Source organism: Portunus trituberculatus, chromosome 20 (assembly GCF_017591435.1).
Source record: "Portunus trituberculatus isolate SZX2019 chromosome 20, ASM1759143v1, whole genome shotgun sequence".
NCBI classification, from domain to species: domain Eukaryota; kingdom Metazoa; phylum Arthropoda; class Malacostraca; order Decapoda; family Portunidae; genus Portunus; species Portunus trituberculatus.
This window is the reverse complement of record NC_059274.1, coordinates 3,612,705-3,632,500: the sequence shown is the minus strand read 5'-3', so window position 1 is coordinate 3,632,500 and position 19,796 is coordinate 3,612,705. Positions and strand designations below refer to the sequence as shown.

The window sequence follows — 19,796 nt, the reverse complement described above, 5'->3', positions numbered from 1 at the left end:
AACACTGGTCAATAAAGAAGTAAAAGAAGAAGGCTACACACCAAACAGTACTTTACCTAAACGAATGATATAGTTTTCTGTCATTCAAATCAAAGGTACAAGAAATAAATCAGTAAATGATCTCACACTCCTAAAACCAATCAAACATTTACTTACCCTTCATAGCAATCCCAGTCAATAGAAAAAAAAAAAATAAGACTATAACACCTCACACTATAAGATAGATAAGTAAATGAATAGATAAAACAAGACTAAGCATCTTACACTCCCATGAACCAATCATAGCAATTCCAGTCAAGAAAAAAAAAAAAACTGTAACACCTCACACACTGCCATCTCTAACTCAAATATAATATCTGACCTCTCCTTCGCATCCTGCCCGATAAACAGATTGACGTCAACAATGAATCACGCCACTTGTTGGGACTGTAGCTTGCTGGCTGAGTCAACACAACCCACATGCACCAAACAGCGTTCCTGGTGGGGAGTATCGGCTGCACCAACAGACACTTTAAGGAGGATGTGAGAACGTGCCTTTTCGCCTTCCCCTCGCTCAGATTTCACTCAAGTTGTGGAATGGCGGACAGGCGGCGCTGTGTTCCCTTCCCTGATGTGTTCAGTAAGTGTGTGGTGTTAGTTTAAGTTTCCCTTGTGTTCTGCTGGCTTTGGTTTATGTTGTGTGATTGATTGAGCTGATGGGAAGTTTGAACCCCAGGTGAAGGCAGTCAGGTAAGGTAAGCACGTGAAGGTAGCAGTTATGTAAGTATCTACAATAATACCTGTACATTGCAATCCTCACTTACCCTAAACTCAGTCTTACACACACACACACACACACACACACACACACACACACACACACACACACACACACAAAACACACTGCGCGCACTGTTTGTTGAAGGAAGGCTGCATTATACTCCTCATACAGGCCATTAATATTCATCCTGAGCCTCTCAAAACTATTCGGAGCATTTTTCTCCATTCGCCTCGGTACACAGGGCATAGTAAATAGATGCATTCTTTTACGAAATCACAAAGATAAATATTGACCGTTTTTGAACCGGGCAAATCAACACTGGGTAGCAGAAGGAATTAAAACTGAGCAGAAAGAACTTATTCAGATACCGCCCTCCCCTCCCCCGGCCTTCTTCAGCCAACCCCTCCCCTCCTCCCCATGGCTGTGTTTTTCCTTTCTCTCCGTCTGGATGTATGTATTGTATTTTTGTATTGAATTATACATGGCCCCTCATCAGAACAATACAAGACCCTGGACTCCCTCATAAAAGTTTAGGCATTAGTGTCAATACTGATGTCAGGGGGAGAAGGTGGCGTGGCGGAGGCGGCGGTGGCGGCGACGGTGGTAGTGGTGGTGGTGGTGAAGGGAGAAGAAGGAGGATGATGAAGGGATAGATTTGTTGTTAAGGAGAGAAATGATAGTTGGATGGAGAATAAGGGATAAAAGATAGATAGATAGATAGATAGATAGATAGATAGATAGATAGATAGATAGCACACACGTAAATAAAAGAAATAAATAGGCAAAAATGAAATATGAAAACACAAATAAGACAGAAAAATACAAACAGAGGAAATATAATTGATAATAACAACAAATGAAGAAAACAAGCCGTAAAGAACAAAGCAATAACACACACTGAAGTCAAACTAAGACGTGTAAAGACCAGGCAGGATAAGACATTGGAAGCTCACCTGCGTCTCCTCTAATTAGATACCAGGTTACTACAGACAGGTGAGATGAAGTACCACCACCACCACTACCACCACCACTCCTACTACCTCACTCCCTCCATATAGCCTCCCTCTTAAACCCATCACAATACATACTACCCCTCTCTCTCTCTCTCTCTCTCTCTCTCTGTAACATCATCATCATCTTACCCCTTTCTCTTTCTCCAATCAGGTATACCCACATCTTCGCTTCTTCCCCTTCTCCTTCTCTTCCTCCTCCTCCTCCTCCTCCTCCTCCTCCTCCTCCTCCTCCTCCTCCTCCTCCTCCTCCTCCTCCTCGCGCAGAAAGTTATACGCGCCATATTCTAGCGCGGATGGAGGACGACACACGGAGCTCTCTATTACCGGTGTAACCAATTATCGAGACACACCTGGAGTGAAGCAAGGCAGCCCCATCCATTCTCAAGGAGGGAGGAAAGAAGGGAGGGCAAAGGGAGGATGAAGGGATAGGGAAAGTCAGGAAAGTGAGTGAGTGAGAGAGAGGAAGAGAGTAGAGAGGGAGGTTACTTGTATTGTCAACATAATAATTTCTCTCTCTCTCTCTCTCTCTCTCTCTCTCTCTCTCTCTCTCTCTCTCTCTCTCTCTCTCTCTCTCCATATTTTAAAACAAAGGACTTGGTAATTTTCTTTCTTCAATACTCCCCTTCCAGAGCAACCTTATTTTTTTTTTCCTTCTCTCTCTCTCTCTCTCTCTCTCTCTCTCTCTCTCTCTCTCTCTCTCTCTCTCTCTCTCTCTCTCTCTCTCTCTCTCTCTCTCTCTCTCTCTCTCTCTCTCTCTCTCTCCCAAGGAAGACTCCTGAGGGACTCTACCCACTAACCGGCGTGATGATCAGGTGATAGGGACAGGAGGAAGGAAGGAGGAGGAGGAGGAATACAAAGGAATACAAAGGAAAGACCAAGCAACAACAGACCCTGGTGTCCTTACTAGGCTGCTTGGTTAACTATTCTATACTAACTACAGTGTGAGAGACAGGACAGCAAAGCAGAAAAGAGGAGGAGGAGGAGGAGGAGGAGGAGGAGGAGGAGGAAAAGAAAACGAATGCAAAAAACTTAAGCCACCTTGTTTTCACCTCTTCCCCTCTCCCGTCCTACCTCTTCTTCATCTCCCTTTCACTTCCTCTCCCTCCTACACTCACGTCCCTTCACCACACCTTTCCTCTTACCACTCCCCTTCCTTCCCCTTTCCCCTCCACCCCCCGACACCTTCCCCTGTCAGGTCGAAAGCAATGAAACGCCTTGAGTGGAAAATAAAGACTTGTGTACGGTTTGAAGCTTAACCAGGGGATTGAGAAGCTGGTTGGAGGAAAAGGTGGAGGAACAGTGTAGGGTTGAGAGGTGAAAGGAAATACAGAAACACCTCGGACGAACAAGAAACAGCAGACCTTTTGCCGCACACGAGGGTTTTATGTCATATGTTACATTGTTTAACGACTTCAGTACCATGACGCCCTTTCTGATTTATTTTACTTATTAACTGGTGATTTTGTACATCTTTAGAAACTTATGCGGGGGTTTAAAATTGTAAAGAGTCAAGCCATTAATCTTCTGACCTCCATAGACCCTTCCTAATGTAAATAAAATGGTCTAATCGTACACAAATCTTAAGGTAGAAATGTGTCCCAGCCCTGAAGGGGTTATTGAGGAGAGGAATGTAAAGATGTGAGGATATTGAGAGATAAAGATAAAGAAATGATAAGGGAAGATAAAAAAGATATAAATAAGTAATGGTAAAGAGGGGAGCATGAGAAGAGTCAAGGAGAAACGAGGATAAAAGAGGAAAGGGAAAGGGAAAAGGAAAAGAGAAGAGGGAGAAGGAGGATTCGAAAGGAGAGAAGAAAGGGAACAAGAAAGGTGAAGGATGAATGAAAATAAGAACAAGGGAGGAAAATGGGAAGGAGTGGAAGGAAAACTCTAAAAGGGAGAGAAGGACGGGAATGAGAAAGGAAGGAACGGATTGGAGGAAGGATAAAGGAAGGAAGAAGAGGAAGAAAGGAGAGAGAAGGAAGAAGGGGAAGGGAGATAAAGGGTGCTGAAGGAAGAGAAAGGGAGGGAAAAGCGTAAAAAAAGGGAGGGAAGGGGAAAGATGGAGAAGAGAAGACTGGAGGGAAGGGAGAATGGGAAGGACAAGGGAAGAGAGGAGAGGGGAAGAGATGGGAGGGAAGGGGAGGAGATGTACTGACAGGTTGAGACGTTACCTGAAGAAACAATTACCAGACAAAATACCTACAAGACTACTGGTAAAAATACGATCATGGCCGCTTGAAAAATACACACACATGTACACGGCGCTGGACAAACACGCGGCTACTGAGCGGCGACTGTTACTGACACGCCGACACTCGCTGGTTGGGAGGGAAGGTGGGAGAGGGGGAAGAAAAACACAAAATCATTAGAATATATGATCTAGGCAAGCAGAAAAAACAGAAGGAGGAGGAAGAGGAGAAGTTGGGAAGAGAAGGAGGAGGAGGAGGAGGAGGAGGAGGAGGAGGAGGAGGAGGAGGAGGAGGAAGAGGAGGAGGAGGACTGGAGACATAAGCGATCAGTAATAGTAACAAACATAGTAGGATGAGTGGATATCGTCAGTGGTGGTGGTGGTGGTGGTGGTGGTGGTGGTGGTGGTGGTGGTGGTGTTGGAGGTGGTGGTGGTGGTGGTGGTGCTGGTCGGGCGGCGCACAACTCGCCGTTATAAAGAGAATCATTACACTGGCGTCCAAAAACAGCCATTTCATTAAAATATTTTCCATAATGAGTCATGGCTCTAATTCATCAACAATTGTAATTCATCCGGGTGACGTCAGTGACTCATCGACCGTGGGTGGAAAAAATTAGGGAATATATTGCCCTAGTAATTGGGTGTACTCGGGGAAAAAAAAGGTGTCGACACGCAAAATACTTTCATTTGTTATTAGGAGAATTAAAAATGCTTTGACGCCAAGAAGAAATATTTTCATGGCGATGCCGAATCTGCATATCAAAGTAGCGATAAATTATTAGCGAGGCGCGTCACGGAGGCGGAGACGAAGTGACGCGGCGATGCAGGAAGGGAGAGAGGGAGAGAGAAGTGATGCTGGGAAGAAGGGAGAGATATGAAGAGGGAGAAAGGGGAAGAAAGGGTCATGAGGTGTCAAAGAAGGGAGGGAACAAGGAGATTTTTGAGATGTGGGAGTTGAGATGGAGGAAGGGAGCGAGGGAGGGAGGGAAGAGTTATCGAGAACTGAAGGAAGGAGGGAGAAATGTTGAGAGAGATAACAAGGAGAGAAAAAGTGTGAGTTTAAAGACAGAAAGAGGTGTAGAGGAAGATTTGGAGGAAAAACAGGAGGAAAGAGATGATCGGAAGGTAAGGAAGAGGAGGGAACGGAGGGAGGGAGTGAGCAGTGGAGTGAGGGAAGGTGGTACATGGGAGGAACATGAGGGAAGGAAGGAGTGTGGATAAAGAAGTCACGAAACATAATGAAGCGAGGATCAGGCAATACAAGAGAAAGAAAGGAAGAAGGAGGATGAATTAGAGGAAGAGATGGAGAGTTTCTGAAGCTAGAAAATATGGAATAATACTTTTTGTTTCTTCAGAATAATGATAGAAATTAGAATAAAGATAACTGATAAAAAGTATTCACTCTACGATCCAATCAACATCACTATTTTTCATTTATTCTTTCTGTTTATCTCTCTCTCTCTCTCTCTCTCTCTCTCTCTCTCTCTCTCTCTCTCTCTCTCTCTCTCTCTCTCTCTCTCTCTCTCTCTCTGCAGCACGTCTCATCTCTTCAACATCCACAGGTAAACTTCATTAATTACCACCACCACCACCACCATCACCATCACCACACCAAACACACACTTACCTGCACTACACCCATCACTGTATCCTCTTATTCCTTCCACTCTCTCTCTCTCTCTCTCTACTGCTACACCTATTCTGACAAAGCTATTTCTCCTTTTCCCTTTCCTTTACATTCTTTTTCTCTACTTACTTTCATTTTCCCTTTTACTTCCATCCTTCCTTCTTTCCTATTTATTTATTTTTTGCCTTGTTCCATAATATATCAGGTTCTTTTTCTTCTTTCCTCATTATACCCATATTATTTTCATTCCATTTAAATTTCCACTCCTTCCTTCCTTCTTTTCTTCTTTTACTCCCTTCCTTCCTCACTCCTCTCTGTTATCAATATTTCCTCCATCCCTTCAAACTTCTCTACTTCACCCCCTTCCCTTCCTTCCTTCCTTCTTTGTTTTACTAACATTTCTTCCATACATTGAAACTTTCCCTCTTTATAACCTTCCTTCCTTCCTTCACGTACTTTTCTTCCATCACCACAAACTTCCTTCCCTCAAAACCTTCCTTCCTTGCGTGCCTGCCTTCCCTACCCTCCACGGCGATCCCTCCTCCCATCATCCTCTCCTCTGGTCCCTGCACCTCGCCTTCCCCCTCCTCTAGTGCCTGCCTTGACTGCCCTCCCAGACGCTCCCTCTTCCCATCATCCTCTCCTCTGGTCCCCGCACACCCCCTTCTTCCCCTTCTCCAGGTCGCAGCCGCCGCCTCGCCGCCACCACCGCTGCTGTAAACTGGGATCACTATCGGAGTCTGGTAACGATCCCATTAAGATAGAAACCCTTGTCAAGCCTCCTGATAAAATATTCCTGCCTCCCGCCTCCCGCTCTCCCCGCCTTGCCACTGATGTCCTACGGCAAGCCTTCCTTTCAAGGCAAAATGTCAAAGTGTGTCATTATCTTCCGACAGATAAAAGAGATACCCCCGTCTACCCCCTCCCTCAAGTCTCAGTCTCTCTCTCTCTCTCTCTCTCTCTCTCTCTCTCTCTCTCTCTCTCTCTCTAGGGGACTTAATATACAGTACTATTTCTGTCGTCGAAGTCCTCCCCGCCTGTCTTATTCGTTTTATATTTTATGCATGGTTACTTATCCCCGTTCGGTTTCACGTGTGTGTGTGTGTGTGTGTGTGTGTGTGTGTGTGTGTGTGTGTGTGTGTGTGCAGTGAATCATAGTCACTCATACGTACAGAAAACGCTCCTCGCACATCTGTACCTTCACATACGCAAATCAGCCGCACACACACACACACACACACACACACACACACACACACACACACACACACACACACACACACACACACACACACACACACACACACATATCAACAGACAACAAAATCAGAGAGAGAGAGAGAGAGAGAGAGAGAGAGAGAGAGAGAGAGAGAGAGAGAGAGAGAGAGAGAGAGAGAGAGAGAGAGAGAGAGAGAGAGAGAGAGAAAAGGAAAGATTGAGAGACAAGAATAGAAATTAGCCAAGTGATAGAAAAATTACGGAGTGAGGTGAAGGGAGGGAGAGGGGGAGGGAGAGGGGGATGGAGAGGGAGAAAAGTAGAGAAGAAAAGCATGAAGGAATCGAGGCATGGAGGAGCACAGGTAACAGGAGGCAGATCAGGTAAATTAGGGAGTTGCAAGAGGCAGGAAGAAAGGCAAAAGCAAGCAAGATAAACAAAAGTAACAGGCGTGTGACCTTCCCCCTCCCCGCGCCATTGACTCGAGCCGCGCAGAGCAACCAACCCGCCTCTGCCGACTCCTTTTGTGTGGGCTTCCGGTTAACATGATGGGATTCGAACCGCTGATGTCACCCTTTCACCCTTCTCCTGCATTCTCCTTCTCCTCTTGCTCATCTTCTTTCTTCTTCTTATCCGCTTGTCTACGTCTTTGTCTTATTTTTTTCTTCCTTTTTATCTCGAGTGTTCTATCCTCCAGTATCATCCTCTTCCTCTTCTTTTTTTTTCTACTTCTCCTTTCCTCTCTTTTCTTCTCCTTTTTCTCCTTCCTTTTTCACTGCGACTCTGATTTCTCCTCATTTTATTTCTTTCTCTTTACTTCAGTTTTTTCTCCTCCTCTTTTTCCCTCCTTTATTCTCCCTTCCCTTCCCTTCTTTTACTTTAGTTTGAATCTTCCTCCTCCTCCTCTTTCTTTTTCGTCTTTTTTTTCTCTTTATTCGGATTTCTTAATTTGTCTTCTCGTTATTCTTTTGTTTCACCTCCTCCTCCTCCTCTTTCTCTTTTCCACCACCTCCTCCTCCTCCTCCTCCTCCTCCTCCTCCTCCTCCAAAGTCTCGTTAAGATCAACAAGTCTGCAATTGTTTATTCCTCATTATATGCTCTTAAATATCCCTCTTTCTTTTCCTCCCCTGATTTCCTCTTTCCTCTTTCTTTAAGTTATCCTCCCCCGTTTGTTTCTCTCTTTCGTTCTCCTCCTTCTACTCCTTGTTAATTTCTGTTCGCACCCTTTTATTTAATATTTTTTAGTGTGTTTTGTGTATTTGCCCTTGTTTTAATCCTCCTCTTCTTCCTTCTCTTCCTTTTTTCTTCATAATTTTTCCTTTATTCCTCTCACGTTCACCTCGATTCTGTAAACTACGAAAAAAACATGAGAAAAAATATGAATTTAGGTCCTGAAGGGAGGTAAAACAATAAGAAAATAAATGTTTACTTCAAGGTTCCGCAAGGCGTGTTTATAAAAGTCACTGTTTGTGTGTTTAATAATAAAATAATTCGAAAATAATAATAAGAATAGCAATATCAATAGACAAGAAAAACAAAGACAAGAGTAGATTTCCCATTTCCCAGGTTACATAATGGTCCTTTACGTAACCTGGATTTACATACGATGCACGTGTGGAGGTTGCCGTGCCATCTCTCACCTGCTCCGAGCTGACCTGTACCTGTAGAACACCTGTGGCCACCTCCTCCCTTCGCCTTTACCTGTCCCTCCAGCCAACCCTTTCTCTCGTTTTCATCCCTTTCATCTCTCTCTCTCTCTCTCTCTCTCTCTCTCTCTCTCTCTCTCTCTCTCTCTCTCTCTCTCTCTCTCTCCTTCCCATATAATTATTTTTTCCCACTCTCCACACTTTCCTCATTTTCTCCTCATCATCTCCTCTTCACTGACCAGTCCTCCTATCTTATCCCTCCCTATTCTCCTCCACTCAATCTCATTTCCCTATCATCGTCTCAACCTCCCTTAACACCAATTGCAACCTAGCATTACTTTACTCCCTTATCTCCCTCACCCCCTTCTCTTTTTTTCCCTCACCTCTCCATACACATTCATCTCCACCCACCTACTCTGACTATCATCTCCCATCTTACCCTCCCCCCTTCACCCTCACTTCTATACCTGTCTGCGTTCCCTCTCCCTCTATATCCTTATCCACGCTTCTTTTACCATTCCTCCGTCTATCTATTCTATCTCAGCCCCCTTCTCTTCCTTCAATCAAACGTAATATATCATTTTCTCAACATCCTTTTTGAAATTCAATCTGTGTAAGAAGGCCCCATTATATAGAGGTCGCTGGGGGCAACTGGAAGGTCGTGGGGGAGCAGTGCGTGGGAGAGAGAGAGAGAGAGAGAGAGAGAGAGAGAGAGAGAGAGAGAGAGAGAGAGAGAGAGAGAGAGAGAGAGAGAGAGAGAGAGACGCCCTTTCTATACGATATGAACACTATAAATGAACACATCTCTCTCTCTCTCTCTCTCTCTCTCTCTCTCTCTCTCTCTCTCTCATCAGCACTCTTCATAGCGGCCTCCGTAATGAACAGAATCCAACACCTTCACAGGGGACACAATAGCCTTATAAATCGATCATTATTATTGTGTTCCTGTCACTGATCATTACCTGAGTGTGATAATCAACGTCACCTACCTGCTGTTAATCACGAGAGAGAGAGAGAGAGAGAGAGAGAGAGAGAGAGAGAGAGAGAGAGAGAGAGAGAGAGAGAGAGAGAGAGAGAGAGAGAGAGAGAGAGAATGTTGTTTTCTTTATATGTAACTTTCTATATCAGCATTTTTTCTTCCAGTGATTTTCTTCTTATTCTTTTTCGTTATTTATTTATTTATTTATTTATCTGTTTCTTAATTCTTTCAAATCTACTTCCACCATCGTCCTCTCTCTCTCTCTCTCTCTCTCTCTCTCTCTCTCTCTCTCTCTCAAAGGATAAAAGGACAAAAATATGATTGCTTCCAGGAAACACAACAGTAAAATGAACAAGTTTGATTGTGTGTGTGTGTGTGTGTGTGTGTGTGTGTAAGCGTAAGTAGACAAACCACTTACATCTTATTTCCCTTTACCTCCTCCTCCTCCTCCTCCTCCTCCTCCTCCTCCTCCTCCTCCTCCTCGACAGTAAATCATCCAACAGGTAAGGAAGGACAGGTGCGCCGAGCCAATAGAGGGGCCAGAACCAGTCAACAAACCATCTACCTGTATATGTATTTTCTCTGTGTTCCCCTCCCTAATATTTTCCACGAAGCTCTTTATACCAAACACAAGTCACCGAGTAGGCATTTGTCACGTAATTCCCAGGTCGCTTTAAATTACACGACAAAGTGATAATAGACTTGACACACACCTTACTGACTCTCTCTTGCTCCAACACTCCCTCTCTCCCAGACACTCACATGTACACACCTGTCTAGGTTAACAAACACCTTAGCCCTCACCTGTGTGTCATTACCCAACCTGGAAATTGGTGGTGTTCTGAGTACTATGTGTGTGTGTGTGTGTGTGTGTGTGTGTGTGTGTGTGTGTGTGTGTGTGTGTGTGTGTGTGTTTGGTCTGAGTTGTTCAAGTGGACAATAATAATAATAAATGATGGTGGTGATGGTGGTAATGGTATGTAATGGTACTCGAGAGAGAGAGAGAGAGAGAGAGAGAGAGAGAGAGAGAGAGAGAGAGAGAGAGAGAGAGAGAGAGAGAGAGAGAGAGAGAGAGAGAGAGAGAGAGAGTCAACTAACTGCAATATTTTTTTTTCAAGATTGTAAAGAGAATAATGCAGCTATTAAAAATGAGATTCTTCTTCCCATTCCCCTCCTCCTCCTTCTTCTTCTTCTTCTTCTTCTTCTTCTTCTTCTTCTTCTTCTTCTTCTTCTTCTTCTTCTTCTTCTTCTTCTTCTTCTTCTTCTTCTTCTTCTTCTTCTTCTTCTTCTTCTTCTTCTTCTTCTTCTTCTTCTTCTTCTTCTTCTTCTTCTTCTTCCTCCTCTTCCTCCTCCTCCTCCTTCTTCTTCTCCTCTTCCTCCTCCTTCTCCTCCTCCTTCTCCACCTTCTTCTTCTCCTCCTCCTCCTCCTCCTCCTCCTCCTCCTCCTCCTCCTCCTCCTCCTCCTCCTCCTCCTCCTCTACATCTTTTTTTCAGTCAGTACAAAAATTTTATTCATTGAGAATCTAAACACGTACAAGAGAAAAATTCTGTGTTAATAAATCTAACCTAACATTCTCTCTCTCTCTCTCTCTCTCTCTCTCTCTCTCTCTCTCTCTCTCTCTCTCTCTCTCTCTCTCTCTCTCTCTCTCGTAACCGTATCAACGTTCAAGGTAAATCTGAGGCGCCAATTAGCACAACTTAACACCTTGCAACTGTGGGGACGTCTCGATATATTCAGGTGAGGTAATTACATGCAGGTGAGAAGCATGCTAATGAGGCAGGCGGCCAGGTAAGCGTGCCACTCTGGGTTCAGGACTTAAACGTCTTTCTTCACCTCACTAATAATGTTGCTTGAGTCTTGTTAGTCTTTTTTTTAATCTCTCTTTCTTTCTCACTTGTTTCCTTCTTAGTTATTTACTGTTCTCCTTACGAGGTTGTAGGGATGAGTAAACATGAGGGGAGAAAAAAAGTGGGAAAAGAAAATAAGTAAAAGAGAGCAAAGTAATATGTTCTTTTTTTTTTCGTTCTGGAATTTATAAGGATGATGATTAAAAGTAAGAATTGTGGGATAGGATTAATAAAAAAAGATGGAAATAGAAAAGAATTGTTGGAAAAAATCAGTGGAAATATTTAAGAAAACGGTGTCTATTAGTTGTATATTCCTGGATTGATGAGAATGATGATGATGACGAGAACAAAACAATAATAATAATAATAATAATAATAACACTTACTGAACCACAGACGCGGGCACCAAACCGAACAATCTGCAAAGACAAAAGAACAAATCAATTAGAAAAACACCTAATAGATAATATCCAAAACTATTCTTTTCCCACAGACATCATTCCTTTCCTTAAATCAACGCCCTGTCCCAAATCACGAAAAAATAGAAGAGGAAAATTTTACCGGGGATATATAGAAAAAAAAAGGTCACTCAATAAATTAGATGGAGCGCAGCAGCCTATAAATTAATTAAGATGAGGACGAAAAGGGGTGAGATATGAATAATAGGGTGAGACAAGGGTGAACAGGTGGCGGCTGCTATGCAAGGGACAGACTGACGGAGGGTAAGGCGTGGCAGAAAAGCGAGACCAGAAAATGATTAGGGTGAGGAAAGAGTGAGTGGTGATGGGTGGAAGGGTGACTTCAGTGATAAGGTGAGTATGTGAAGTACGTTTAAGAGTGAGAGAAGGGTGAGTTTATGTGTGAAGGCTGTTAAGATGACACCTCCTCCCAGAAGGAATGAAGAGCTAGGAAAGGGTGAATAGTCGATGGAATTATGTATATATGAGAAGAAAAATAACTAAAGTGATAGATTTAAATAATGTGCAGGTTGAGAAAATAAAAAAGTGAAAGAAATAAAAAAAAAGACAATGTCGAGACAAAGAAATAATCTAATAATAAAAACAAACTTAATAAATCAAGGTGAGGTAGAGAGTGAGAAAACGATGAAAGACTATCGATAAAAGGTCCAGGTAGGGTGAAACATAGGGTAAAGGGTTAAAAAGCACCTGACAGAAGCAACAGGTGAGAATTCCTGGAGATGAAAAAGGTAAGTTAAAGGTGAGTGAGAAGGTGGAGGGGCGCTGCAGAATAGGGTAAGAGTGAACACTGAAAGGGTCAGGGATGGGAGGGAGAAAACATGTAGTCACTGGAATGTGTGATTGGGGATAAGATATTAATTAGAGTGACGCAGGAACAGAGTCACTTGGGGGGGGTGAATTACAAAGGTAATCACAAAGTACGAGGTAATGAGAGTGTTAATAGTGATGGTGATAGTGGTGATGGTGGTGGTGATGGTGACAGAGGAGGAAAAACGAGGACACGAGAACAAGAACAAAAATAGAAAACTAGAAGGCAAATAAATAAACGAGGAAAGAAAGAAACAAGAAAAAAAAAAGAAAGAAAGAGAGAAAAGAAATAATATAATGTAAAATAAGAAAAGAAAAAGAAACAAAACAAGAATAAGACAAAGGAAAGACGAAGAAAGAGAAAAAATACAGGCATAATCAACCACATCATCAACAACAACAACAACAACAACAACAACAACAACAACATCATCAACAACAAAACACTAGCATTACGAGTGAACCCAAAATATAATACATACATAGAACAAATGTCCGCCGTAATAAGTACCACATTAACCTAACAAACATCAGGGTAAATGGCGCTTTTTAGGGACCATTTAGTTAGTGACGTGCTGTAGAGACGAATGCAGGACGCCATTACTCATTTTTCCCCACCTTTTCCTTTTTTTCTTATTTGCACGTTCAATTACCATACAAAACTCGTCTCTTTTCACTACTAAGTATTTCTTTAGTTTTTCTTTATTTCTATCATTGGTTTTCTTTCTTATAAGTTGTTGGAGTGTAAGGTGTTGTATAATATTAAGTGTGTTTTAAATATATAAGTAGGAATTTAAGTAGTATGGATCTTTACCCTTCACCCTTCCTTCACCTTATAAACTCCCTTATTTCTTCTTTCTTTAACATTTCACCCATACAAGGACACCACCACCTTTTCATCCATTTTCCACTCTATCAACACCCCAACTATCATTCCTCACCCTTCCTTCACCCTTTGTCATACTTTACTTCACCAGCTTCTCTTATCTCACCTTTTTTTCAACATTTCACCCTTACACAACCACCATCACCTTTTCATTTTTTTTTCACGCTATCAACCACCCTATCCATTACTCCTCACCCTCCATTCACCCTCCTTGTCTTACTTTTCTTCACCAAAGATGAATACACGAATGCGCATTTTTCCCTATTTTTTTTAGGGGGGAGGGCTAATTCTATCGGGCCTTTAAGGAGACTGGCAACTGAGTGGGCATTTTTCTTTATTCTTTTGTTGCCCTTTGTCATTCCTCCTCTCTTACTTAAAATGAAAAGCACCTCATCCTGCGTCCACCTCTTCCTTGCACGGCCACCACCACCAACTCATCCTTCTCTCACCCTATTAACTATCTCGTCCCCATTCACATCCTCGCCCCTATTTAATGTAAAGGCTGTAATGCTCCATTTGATTCAGTGTGACTTTTTTACTTTATTACTTTCTGATGTAGTGGATTTAAGAGAGTTGTACCTATAAAATATTACCAGTTTGAATTAATATAGAGATAATTCGTATTGTGTTTTAACCTTTTTGTGTGTATTTCCAGATTAATTTTCTTTTATTCTATTATTTTATTGGTTTACGCTTACGAATTTCAACTAACTGTGATTTTTATATACATTTTTTTTTGAGTGAGTAAAATATACGAACATTACCTGATTAACTGACTATTCGACTAAATGACAGACCCACTAACTGATTAACTTACTGAACGAAAAACTTATCGATTCAATGACTCACTGAACAATTAACCGACTGACTGACTGACTAATTGAATGACTAACCAAATGAATGACAAACTGATTCACTGACTACCTACCTGACTGAATAATTAACTTCACACAGCATCAGTGATATCTAACTTATACATTCCAACCTCTTTTAATAGCAGGTAAGCACGTGGGAGCTTCCTTGGCATCACTCATCCCACCTAGGCTCGAGCCGTGTGTGAGGCGAGCATTCCCGGCGTGCATCAGGAAGGGGGAGGCGAGCAGAGCAGTAATTAAGGGGATGCCTGCGGTGTGTCATGAGTCTGGCCTGGGGTGTAGCTGAGGTGGAGCTGGTCAGGAGGACTGTGGCATGCAAGGACTGTGCAGGCGTAGTGATGTGTCAGTGTGCGTGGATGAGAGAATTTGTTACATATGTGTGTGTGTGTGTTTGTGTGTGGGTGTGTGGGTGGGTGAGTGGCAGTCAATGCATACACACACGTACATGAACATTGTTGTACTGACGAACGCACTCGCAAAAAATAGTCACACTCCAAAAAACTCAGACTACCTACTCCCTGTCCCTAGCATCCCCCTCCTCCCAACCAGGAAAAAATGACCGGCACAGCTATCTACTCCACCTCCGCACGATTACAGCAGCTGATCTTAATGACGCAGGATTATCCACGAGGCCTGAAGCAATGCCAGTGATCAACACCTAGTAGTAGTACCAGAAGCAGCACTGTTAGTAGTAGTAGTAGTAGTAGTAGTAGTAGTAGTAGTAGTAGTAGTAGTAGTAGTAGTAGTAGTAGTATCAGGGCAAAGAGACCAATTAATTGATTCCTCTAATATCTGAGACTAGCGTACCATCACAAGCAACAAGAGAAATCAAAACACACACACACACACACACACACACACACACACACACACACACACACACACACACACACACACACACACACACACACACACACACACACACACACACACACACACACACACTACCTCTCCGTATCGCGTGCTTTGACAGTGTCCTCTAGTTGTTTTTTGTGAAGGCAACAAGAAAAGCGAGGCGACTAAGGAAGAGAGAAGACAGGGAAGTAGAAGAGAGGAGAGGAGAGGAAAGGAAAGAAGAGAAGAGAATAAAGGATAGGAGAAGAAAGGAGAGGAGAGAAGAGGGGAGAGAAGAGGAAAGAAGACGTAAAGGATGTAAAGAAACGATAAAATAAGAATCCTGATACAAATAATATGCAGAATAGGAGTTAAAGAAATACAAGCCATGAAAAAAAAAATTAAGTAAAATGTATCAAGTGATTAAGGAAAATAAATAAGAAAAAGAGATAAGAAAAAAATCTACACATCACAAACAATATACACTCAATTTCTACTTTAATTTCTAACATGTTGCATACTGTAGAGCTAACAATTGATGAAAACTAACCATTTACCATTTACCGTTCAGTTTCATATAATTTTCTATGTATATATGCTTCCTTTAACTGTCAAAATTGAATATGCATGTGTGTGTGTGTGTGTGTGTGTGTGTGTGTGTGTGTGTGTGTGTGTGTGTGTGTGTGTGTGTGTGTGTGTGTGTGTGTGTGTGTGTGTGTGTGTGTGTGTAGCTCCCCTTCATCACCACCACCTCCACTACCTGAGTTTTCTTTCCTGAGGTGAAGGCAGCGTCTCCCCTCACAGCCCTTCCTTCCCCTCAGCGCAAGGTCCACGGTGCCCTTGAAAACTTGTCCCCTTCCTTTCCCCTTAACACTATTCTCACACTTCCTTCCTTCACTGTACACGCTCACTACACTCATCACACTGCACTGCATCACCACCAAGGCGCATCACCACCTACACACACACACACACACACACACACACACACACACACACACACACACACACACACACACACACACACACACACACACACACACACACACACACACACACACACACACACTATAATAATCACCCTATCAGCGCAATGTTCATGTCGAATTCCTCTACACCTCAATCCCTGACCTCCCTCTCACTCACCTCTCCTCTCCCTCTCTCACTCTCCCCCTCACCCCGCCATAAAACAGGTTGAAGTGCCCCAATGAATAGGTCAGCGGAGCGACGGAGGTAACAGCAACAGAAGGGGGTGTTGGGGGGTGGGGCGAGGAGCGGTGGGCTGCAAGTGACATCCCCCTCAGCTTGCTCTCCCTTCCACCACAAACTTAATGTCGACGCCGAGCACAGACCAGAATACAGAAGCGAGCCTCACCCCCCCTTCCCTCTGCCTCCCCTCCTCCTCTTTCCACCTCTGCCTGCTCCGCTGGGTAATAAGACACAGTGAAAGGTTTACCTGGCTGCGAGATTGAAAGCGTAGCAAGAGTATCTGCCGTAATTCCTTGCTAATGACACGTGTTTCAGTAACCAGTGGCAATTTTGGTGAGTAATTAATAAATGATGTTATTTAATTAAAGGTTCTAAATAGTTGATTACTTTTGTTATTTGCCTTTTGAAATTGTACATTTGAGTAGCAAAACGCGATGACGATACATAGTAAGGTGACATAAATTTCTAACTGCCTCATTAATCCTGGTGTCTTATGAGATTGTAAATAAAACTTGTATCTCACTTATCTGGTTTAACAAGAGCCCATACCTGTTCTGGAGTTAATTAAGGATCCTACAATTTCGTTCATTCATAGCCAATAATAGTGACATTCAACATTCCAATGTGTTCAGTACTTTCCTTCAATTCTTGGCTCTCTCTGATCTGCTGACAGCCTTACAGATTTCAAGGGCTGACAGTTTTCCAAGGGACCTAAACTTGAGGTAAAACCCAAAGTATAAAATGTAATGCTAATAATGAGTTTTACCCATGACTACACCTTCTGTCAGAGGTGCATCGTGACAAATACAAGGAAAGGAAAATGTTTGGTTCCATGTAATGCCATGCACGAATACACGCAGCGACGCACATACTCATTGACATTTCCCACAGCAAAAGAAATTGTGAGAGCGTGAGAGGAAAAAAAACACCAGTAAATTTGTTTACATAATAAAGACTGTAAAAATAAAAAAAATAAAATAAAATAAACGAGATGAAAAGAAAAGTCAAATTCAACAATCCGAACTCGAAAAAAAAAAATAAAAATACAAAAAAGTCAATAGAATAAAAAACGAAGACGAAAACAACAAAACATGGAAAACATTACAACACAACACTAGAAATCTATGAACATAACAAAAAAAAAGTCACACACAAAATAAGAACAAAATAACATCCCTTAAGAAAAAAAATAAATAGAAAACAAAACAAAATACAAAGAAACCAACACGTGAAAATTGAAATAAAACAAGACGTACAAAAAACAGAAACCACAACCTTATAAAAAAAAACAATAAAAAATAGAAACAAAACACAATCAAGAGAAAGAGACACATGTAAGAATTCACGGAAGGCGTAACACTAAACAAAACACAACTTAAACAAACAAAAAGGGGAAAAAAATCAAACGAGCCAGAAAAAAAAACTTTCCTTAAAAAAAATCAATGAAAAATAAAAATAAAACACAATCAAGGTAAGGAAAGAGGTACAGGTAAGAATTCACGATATGTAGTAGCACTCAGGCAGTCAGCGGCGGTGGTGGAGGTGGACAGGTGAGGCTGAGAGACAGGTAAGCCAGACAGGTGGAAGGTACGCTCGAAAGTCGCGCTCGGATTACTCGCTCAGCCTCCAGAACCCCAGATTGAAAGTTTCCGACTCGAAAATTGTCACTGGCGAGGCATATCAGACCTAAAAAGGGAGTGAGAAAAGAAAAAGGGGAGGGGAAAAAAAAGGACAGTGTGAAAGAGAGAAAAGAGAAAAAGGGGAAAGATTTCAGTATTGTATGTGTCGTATTTGTTTCTCTCTCTCTCTCTCTCTCTCTCTCTCTCTCTCTCTCTCTCTCTCTCTCTCTAAGGAAAAAAAGGTAACTCAATCCTCTAGTCAATTCAGGACACCTTTAACCCTCACCTTGATTCCCCCCCACCCCCCCTTTTCCCCTTTCCCCCCCTTTACTCCTCCTCTCTTTTTCATCTCTTTCTGTCTGTCTGTCTGTTTATCTCTTTATTTCTGTGTATCTTCCTGTCTAGTTTTCTCTCTCTCTCTCTCTCTCTCTCTCTCTCTCTCTCTCTCTCTCTCAACCCCCCGCGTTAAAAGTCAAAGAGAAAAAATTGAAGCGAACATGAAGAAGTACAATATATTTCACAAGAGAGAGAGAGAGAGAGAGAGAGAGAGAGAGAGAGAGAGAGAGAGAGAGAGAGAGAGAGAGAGAGAGAGAGAGAGAGAGAGAGAGAGAGAGAGAGAGAATGGACTGGATTTGCAACAAGAGACTGAAGAGGAAGAGGGCTGAGAGAGAGAGAGAGAGAGAGAGAGAGAGAGAGAGAGAGAGAGAGAGAGAGAGAGAGAGAGAGAGAGAGAGAGAGAGAGAGAGAGAGAGAGAGAGAGAGAGAGGATGCACCGGAATACTTGGAGAGAAGAGGGAAGACAAAAGAAATAGAGTAGGGTAGAAGGGCGGCCAACGTAGGAAGGCGGGCGGAAGGAAGGAAACAGAAGATGGAGAGAGAGAGAGAGAGAGAGAGAGAGAGAGAGAGAGAGAGAGAGAGAGAGAGAGAGAGAGAGAGAGAGAGAGAGAGAGAGAGAGAACAACAAGACGGTATAAGAGGAAACAGAAGGGAAGGAACAAGATGGGAGGAGGAAGCAAGGAACGTGGAAATAACTAAAAGACGATGAAACAGGAATGGAGGAAAGACGGAGAGGAAAGACAATTGAGAAAATGTAGCAAGTGTAAATTCCGCCGAGAGAAAGAGATAAAGTTTAAGGAAAGGAGGAAAAGCAGAGAAGACAAAGTAAACAAAGACACGGCAATAAAAAAAAAGGAAAAAAATAACAGAAGGGAAAATAAAACTGATGAATACAGGAAAGTAGGAGAAACAAAATGAAAATACATGGAAAACAATGCACGTGTTCCTCTTCCTTCCTTCCTTCCTTCCTTCCTTTCTTCGACTTAAAGGAGTAAAAAACAGACGAAGAAAGTGAAAAAAATGAAAATGGTAAAAGAATGAGAGAAAGAAAATGGGTAACAATAATAACAACAAGAAAAGTACACAAACATAAATGAGATACCAAGAACAAGGAAATTAACTTGAAAATGAAGAAGGAAAGAAACACTTAAGAAAGAAGGTAACGAGAATAAAGAAATAAAGAAGGAAGTAAGAAGTACAAGAATAAATGAGGAAAGAAAATGCACGACAAACAAATCAAGAATACTTACAAAATAAAACAATGCATTTCCATCTCTTTAAATCCTTCCTTCCTTCCTTCCATCCTTCCCTCTCTCCACCATAACGAAGGAAGAAGAGACAGGAACGGTGAAAGAAAGAAAAAGAAAGACAAGACAAAACAATGCATTTCCATCTCTTTAAATCCTTCCTTCCATCCTTCGATCCTTCCATCTTTCTCTCTCCATTATAACGAAGGAAGAAGAGACAGGAA

At 42.3% G+C, this 19,796-nt stretch overlaps 1 long non-coding RNA gene across 1 annotated transcript in view; it reads right to left on the bottom strand.

Annotated features, from left to right (window-relative positions):
- The window catches only part of LOC123506433, a 30,167-nt gene that overhangs the window by 3,916 nt on the left and 6,455 nt on the right, over positions 1 to 19,796 (bottom strand). The window contains exon 2 of the long non-coding RNA XR_006675424.1: positions 11,661 to 11,699. This is a non-coding gene — a long non-coding RNA (uncharacterized LOC123506433). The remainder of the gene's footprint in view (positions 1 to 11,660; positions 11,700 to 19,796) is intronic.